Source organism: Callithrix jacchus, chromosome 4 (genome assembly GCF_049354715.1).
Source record: "Callithrix jacchus isolate 240 chromosome 4, calJac240_pri, whole genome shotgun sequence".
Classification (NCBI taxonomy): domain Eukaryota; kingdom Metazoa; phylum Chordata; class Mammalia; order Primates; family Cebidae; genus Callithrix; species Callithrix jacchus.
The window spans coordinates 15,717,181-15,723,249 of NC_133505.1; the positions used below are offsets into that span (position 1 = coordinate 15,717,181).

A 6,069-nucleotide genomic window follows, 5' to 3' on the forward strand; every position below is an offset into this window, starting at 1 on the left:
CTGGAGTGTAATGTCATCATGTCAGCTCACTGCAACCTCCGCCTCCTGGGTTCAAGCAATTCTCCCACGTCAGCCTCTGGAGTAGGTGGGAATACAGGAACATGCCACCACACCAATTTAATTTTTGTATTTTTAGTAGAGATGGGGTTTCACCACGTTGGCCGCCAGGCTGGTCTTGAACTCCTGACCTCAGGTGATCCACTGGCCTTGGCCTCCCAAAGTGCTGGGATTACAGGTGTAAGCCACCACACTTGGCCTTTTTTTCTGTTTTTTTTGCATGTGAATTTGTTTTTTCTCATCCAGTGAATTGTTGACAAGGGAACATTAATTTATTTGAGTGTAGATAATAGCAAAAAAAAAAAAAAATCTGTGGGAATCTGGGACTGTCCTCTCACCTAAAAAGGCTCTGGGCCAGCTCTAAGGATTATTCTTGGGGCACTTGGGGAAATTTCAATATGGGCTATGGAATAGTGCTGTGTTTGTGCTAAGCTTCCCAAGGTGGTCACTGTGCTGTTTTGTTTTGTTTTTTCTTTTTTGAGACTGAGTTTCACTCTTGCTGTCTAGGCTAGAGTGCTGTGGTGCAGTCTCAGCTCACTGTAACCTCCGCCTCCCAGGTTCAAGTGATTCTCCTGGACTACCGGCTCTTGCCACCATGCCTAGCTAATTTTTGTATTTTTATTAGAGACAGGTTTCACCACATTGGCCAGGCTGGTCCTGAACTCCTGTCCTCAGGTGATTCACCCTCCTCAGCCTCTCAAAGTGCTGGAATACAGGCATGTGCCACCATGCCTGGCTTTGTGCTGTGCTTATGCAGGAGAACCTCCTTGTTCTTAGAAGTGCTGACGTTTTTGTGAGTGAAGCGTCATGATACCTGTTAGAAACTCTTGAATGACTCAGCTGAAAATAAACATTTAAAATGAACAGAAATAATTAAAATATATGTATATAGAGTCATGTGCTGCATAACAACATTTTGATCAACTCTAGTCCCCTTATACAGTGGTGGTCCCATAGGATTCTAATGGAGCTGAAAAATTCCTATTGTATAATGATGTAGCTCTGATAATGTCCTGGTACAATGCATTATCTTTTAATGTTTAGAGGCACAAATCCTTAGCATCGTGTTCCAGTTGCCTACAGTATTCAGTACAGTAATGTCCTATGCAGGTGCGTAGCCTGGGAGCAATGGGCTGTACCATCTAGCCTAGGTGCGCAGTAGGCTGTGCTATCTAGGTTTGTGTAAGTATATTGTGATGTTTTCCCATGGACGAAATTGTCTAATGACACATTTCTCTCTTTCTTTTTTTTTTTAGTTTCCTTCAAGTCTGAAAATCAATAATGACACATTTCTCAGAATGTATTCCTGTTTTTTAGTCACACATGACTATACAGAGACACAACACACACACAAACACACACATATACACACAAAGACACACACACACACACACACACACACGGAATCATTATTTGTATCTCCCCAACTGTCAACCTTTTGGGACCATCTGTAGTTGTTCCTATGATTTATACTGCTCCTCTCTGGGGGAAAGGTTATACTCCCCCTGCCCCACAACTGCCAAGCTTGGTCCCTTGACTTGCTCTGGACAATGAAATTTGTGCACAGTGGCACTCACAGGTAGAAGCTGAATAGCCAGGGCATTGCTGCGGCCCCTCACTATAGAGTCCCAGTACCATGCAGCACACGTCAGCATCGCTACCCTGGGGTTCACCTCTTGGGGCCGGGTCTTGGATCCCCTCCTTGTTACTAACCTTCAAAGAATAATTTGGGCAAGAGTAATTGGACATTTTCCCCAGTTTTTAAACACACACACACACACACACACACACACATTCATCTGTTCTTTTGGCCTTTTCCCTTTGGCTCCTGTCCCGCTCCTCTGGAGTCCTCTTTACCCCAGTGAGTCATCTGACAATAAACTGTCTTGCTCCTGGCTGGGACATGCCAATGTTTCTGTAGAACAATTAAGCATCATTTCAGGGTGAGCTAATTTCATGACAGCTTTCTGTGGTTGAGAACCATCCCCTGTAGGGGATCAGAGCCCAGAGGCTGCTCGGCTAGCCGTCTCTGACAAGCATTCCTTTTGTTTCCATGCCCTTGTGTCTAGATCTTTCTGTGCCTTCCACATTCTCTGAGATTGGGGATTTACAGGCCTCTCCTTCACATCTACTTCTTTCTTGTGCTGGTGCTTCACTGGTTCCTATTTCAGACTCTTCTCCAAATATCAGTTTGCTTATCTGTAAAACTGATATAGGAATGTTAGAGTAGGTAGTTAGGCAGACACGAGCAGGGCAGGAGAGGGCTCCCCCAAACAGGAACATTGGGAGACCATCAGGTGATGATAAGGTGGTTGTTAAACTGTCTCTCTAAAATAATAATGGGGCTGGGCAAGGTGGATCACGCCTGTAATCTCAGCACTTTGAAGGCCGAGGAGGGTGGATCACTTGAGGTCAGGAGTTTGAGACCAGCCTGACCAACATGGTGAAACTCCATCTCTACTAAAAACACAAAAATTAGCCAGGTGTATTGGTGGACATCTGTAATCCCAGCTACTCTGGAGGCTGAGACAGGAGAATTGCTTGAACCTGGGAAGCAGAAGTTACAGTAAGCCAAGATTGTGCCACTGCACTCCAGCCTGGGCAAAAGAGCAAGAAATAAATAAATAAATAATTGAGGTTTCTTCCTACCTGTATGGATTTGAGGTTCTCAACAGGAATATCTATGTAGCAAGGCTGTCTGAAGTTTCAACTGTAGGATAGAGGTTAAGTCACCAGCATGGGGTCTGGCACAGAACATTCTTAGCCTGATAGTGTTGCTTCTCTTTCCATCATTAGCTTGGCGGATAGGGATGGTGGCAGGTGGGTAGGGGGTGGGGGTTTTTTGTAGTTGTCTCTTTGCTTGCTATAGGTGCACTTCTGTATTTGTTGTGGGGTCTCAAATTGCTTCTTCTGTTTTGTTTTGTTTTCCACCCTAACAGGTGGTACATTTTAGCCCTGCCATTTGGGATTCATTTTGCTTTTCTGTTCCTCTCCAAAGTCACTCAGTACCAATCTCCCCTGACCTTTGGTTTCATCTGTCCTCTAGTCTAGGTTTTCATTGTCCTCCCCAAGGGCTATGAACTCCTCTGCCATCTGCCCTCACCTGGCCCAGCTGCTTTTTAGGTCACCTAATCCTTTTACATTATCCCCTTTCCAGGTAGCCAACAAATGGCTGTGTTTTCCATGGAGCACTCACAGATGCCACCTTCATTTCTTTAAAAATACTTGGCATTGATGTTTTAATGCTACTCTGGCTTCTGCAGATGGCTCCTCTGCCCCCTTTCACCCCCACCCCAGTTCAGAGTGGAAAGAGAATCTCTCACCAGCTCATGGAGAGGTACACCCTCCTGAAAATGCCCTCACTGCAGTCCTGCGCAAGGATAGAATCTCCAAAGTTTGAATCTATCCATGCTTTGAATATAGAGGCAAGAAGCCCTCAGAGGTCCCCAGGGACAGCCTCAAGGACACTTCTGACCTGTTCTGAATTTCATCACTAGTTTGGAAATTAGCTGGGGATATGTTCCTTTCTAGCCACCTGATTAGAGGAACTCATCCATAACCTTGCTAACATTTCAAACTGTCTTCGGGAACATTTTTTTCCCCTTTTCAAGTACACTCCCATAGGATTTGAAATTGAGGATGACATTCCAGAGCACAAAAGAGTTACCTGTCCACCGTAGAACCCCTGCCCTAAAGTCTAGTCAAGAGACTTTCAAGGAAACAAACAAACAAACATCTCAGAAGGAAATACAGAAACAAAGAACATGGACCTTTTTGCTTTTTTGGCAGGAGTTCACACCAAGTGCTCAAATAACACAACATATGCTTCGTTGGTGTTTTCAGGTGACCAGAGTGGATTAGTCAGGAATGAGGGTCAGTGATGAAGGCTTTTCATTGTCACAGAAAGGCAGCTGAGCAGAGCCAGACCTTCCGTTTCTGCCGCTGCCCTTAACTAGTTGTTTGATGTTGGGCAAGTTACTTAACTGGTCTATGTTTTAGATTCATGGGGATAATGAAACCTCTGTTGCTGGATTGTCCCAGTGGAATGATGACACACACACACACACGCGCGGAGTAGTTGGGACCGCATGGATGCCTACAGAGTGGCCAGGATTGCTGCAGGAGTGAGAGCAGGCAAACTCTGAAGGTCAGGCAGAGAGCTCTTATTTGGAGTTGTTTGGGCTTTTCTGGCTACGGATGAACTGTGTGTCTATGATCAGCCCAGAACTGGGTTAGCCAGCTAATTTCAGGCAAGGTTATATGATTCTGCAGGGCAAAGCCCACATTACTGCCTGTTTTATAGCCTGTGACTTTTAATGGCTCCTGCAGTTGACAGTCCTTCTCCCTGAAGCCAAAGTGAAACTTGTTATCCTGCACTTTCTTTGGCATTTAAATAATGCTTTGTGTTTGCAAGGTGCTTAGCAATCCTTCATTCATTCTTCCTCCTGCCAGGTCCTATTTTCTATTGCTTATTTACTGACTTATTTTGCAGACTGGGGTATCTGCTTGGGGGATTTGCCCAAAGTCATGCAGGCCTATTCAGGGTGTTGCAGTTCTATTCACATTCACTTCCGTTCTGGGCTAAATCCCCTTCTCACAGTCAAGGGGTCATCCGGTGAGATCAAAGACTTTTGGGTCTTAGGGAAAGGATTCCCAAAGTTAAGTGTCTGCTAGGACTACTTTCTTTTAATTTTTGGCCATTGTTTTTTTTGGGGGGGAATATTTATATGTATGCCCTCAAACTTTTAGGATTTTGGAGCACCACATGATTCTAGGGGAGCTATACCAACTGGCTGGGGCCTCTGTCTCAGGTTACTGTGAGTCAATTTGGCTCCAGTTCAAATGCTGATCCAGCCATTTGGGTAAAACAGCTGGGTCAGATTTTTCTCTTCTCTTTTATAAAGAACTTGTGTTATAAGAAATCACTATAATTTGTCACTCTGAAACCAGAAACGATCTACTTGCTGTTCCCAAAATGCTCACACCTCCTTTTTCCTTTTTCCAGGTCTGCAGGCACTCCTCAGACACTTGCTCAAATTCAGAAAGTGTCAGATATTTGGCTTTTTTTTTTTTTGAGACAGGGTCTTACTCTGTCGCCTAGGCTGGAGGGCAGTGGCGTGATGACTGCACACTGTAGCCTTGAACCCCCAGGCGCAAGTAATCCTCCCCCTTCAGCCTCCTGAGTAACTAACTTTTGAACATTTTTTTTTTTTTTTTTTTTTTTTTTTGTAGAGACAAGGTCTTGCTGTATTGCCCAGGCTGGTCTTGAACTCCTGGGCTCAAGTGATCCTCCTGCTTCAGCCTCCTAAAATGCTGAGATTACTGGAGTGAGCCACTGTGCCTGGACTTTGGTTTCTACTTAACAAAAAATGTAATATTCAATCACAATTAAGTCACTTGCCAGGAACATTTAATTCAGAAGTAACATACACATATGACTACCACCAAAACCATTTTAAGTTTCTGCTATTCAGTTTTGTGAAGCAGTGAAAATTTTCTATTTTTTTGAGACAAGGTCTTGCTCTGTGCATCAGGCTGGAGTGTAGTGTCACAGTCAGAGTTCATGGCAGCCTCCATCTCCCAGGTTCAAAGGATCCTCCTGCTACAGCCTCTACAAGTGTGCACCACCATAACCAGCTTTTTTTTTTTTTTTTTTTTTAAGAGATGGTGTCAGAATAAAAGAAAGGTTCCTCTTCAAAGATCCCACTTTCTTGTCATAAGCTGTAAACCACCTTGCCCAAACCTTAAACCATAACCCTTATCCTCTGCCTTATTTGAAAAGGACTCAAGTACTTAGCCAGTCGGGGTCAGCCCAGATTGTGCAGTCCAACCCCAGCCAAAGGGGAAAAGACACAAGCAGGAACTACATTAGGGTAAAAAACCCCTGTTCTCAGGGTGGCTCACTCTTGTAATCCCAGCACTTTGGGAGGCCGAGGCGGGCGGATTACCTGAGGTCAGGAGTTCGAGACTAGCCTGGCTAACCTGGTGAAACTCTATATCTACTAAAAATAC

The 6,069-nt window shown here is 44.5% G+C and overlaps 1 protein-coding gene across 24 annotated transcripts in view; it reads left to right on the forward strand.

Moving 5' to 3' along the window:
- LOC128931702 (uncharacterized) overlaps nucleotides 1–6,069 on the forward strand; it is a 664,375-nt gene that overhangs the window by 85,368 nt on the left and 572,938 nt on the right. The gene's annotated exons all lie outside the window — the stretch shown is intronic.